Below are 1,341 nucleotides of genomic sequence, written 5' to 3'. Positions count from 1 at the left end.
CATGGAGGAAAAGGATGGAACAATGATAAGAAAAATTATAATTGGGAAAGTAGAAATAGCAGTGGTGTGTGTATACAGAAGAAGAGGGGAAGAGGAAGGATGAAGAGTAATAAGGAGGTGGATGGAGGAAAAGAAGGAAGAATTGATTTTAATATGGGGGGACTTAAATGCATGGACTGGCGAACAAGGGGGAGGATTATGGGGTGAAGAAAAGGAAGCATTTATAAGGAACTCCAAACATAGAGAGACGGACAGGGAGGGGAGGAAGTTACTAGACATGATAGGAGAAACAAGATGATTTATATGCAATGGCAATATGAATGGAGTTGAAGAAGGGGAGGTCACATTCATAGGAAAGGGAGCAACAGTAATAGACTACATCTTGGCTGAAGAAAGAATGCGGCATATGATAGGGAGTATGAAGGTAGGGAATGAGATAGGGTCCGAGCACTTCCCTGTCATAGTTACACTAAGAAGAGGCGTCAGTAAGCGCGGCAGAGGGAGAAAGTAAAAAGGGTGCGAACGAAACACGAAAATGGGAATCTGGGGGGTAGATAAATTAAACGAGTTTAAACAAAAGATGGAATAAAAGAAGGTTAGGTATGAAAAAGAGGAGGGAATAGACTCGTTAGTTGAAAGGTTGAAGGGGTCCATCGAAAAGGTAAAGGGTGAGCTGGGTACTAATGAAGAAAGAGTAGGGGGAAAGAGAGGCTGGTGGGACGAGGAATGCTGGGAGAGTAAAGAGAGAATAAAACAGTGTGTGAGCAAATGGAGAAGAGGGGAAATGGAGAAGGAGGAGTATAACAGGAGGAAAAAGGAACATGAGAAGATGCTGGAAATAAAAAGACAGAGGGGAAAGGAAGAATATAAAGCAGAGGTAGAAAAAGCCATCAAAGAAGGTAGGGTGTGGGATGTGATAAATAGGGATAGAGGGGAAAGGAAGGGCGTTAACGAAGAAATAGGAATGGAGGAATGGACGGATTATTTTAAGGCTCTATTAGGGGGAGAGCAAAATAAGATCAAAGGGGAAAAGTGTAGGATAGTCCGAGGAGAAATGGAGGAAGGGAACGAGATAACAAGAGAAGAAATGGATGAAGCAATAAATAGGTTAAAAAAAACAAGGCGACGGGAGGAGATGGGATGGAGAACGAAGCGATGAAGTTTGGAGGAGAAGGTATTAGGGATGGGATGTGGAATATCTGCAACAAGGTATGGAATGGGGAAGGTTGGCCGGAAGATCGGACGACGGGACTGGTGGTACCGCTTGTCAAGAAAGGGGAAGGAAAGAAGGTAGAGGAATACAGAGGGATCACTCTCATGTCAGTCGGCTATAAAATATAT

At 43.3% G+C, this 1,341-nt stretch overlaps 1 protein-coding gene across 5 annotated transcripts in view; it reads right to left on the bottom strand.

Annotated features, from left to right (window-relative positions):
- The window catches only part of LOC117181692 (mannosyl-oligosaccharide 1,2-alpha-mannosidase IA-like), a 242,201-nt gene that overhangs the window by 36,042 nt on the left and 204,818 nt on the right, over positions 1–1,341 (bottom strand). The gene's annotated exons all lie outside the window — the stretch shown is intronic.

Source organism: Belonocnema kinseyi, chromosome 10, assembly GCF_010883055.1.
Source record: "Belonocnema kinseyi isolate 2016_QV_RU_SX_M_011 chromosome 10, B_treatae_v1, whole genome shotgun sequence".
Lineage (NCBI taxonomy): Eukaryota > Metazoa > Arthropoda > Insecta > Hymenoptera > Cynipidae > Belonocnema > Belonocnema kinseyi.
The sequence above is the reverse complement of the archived record's forward strand: the minus strand, read 5'-3'. Positions and strand labels throughout refer to the sequence as shown.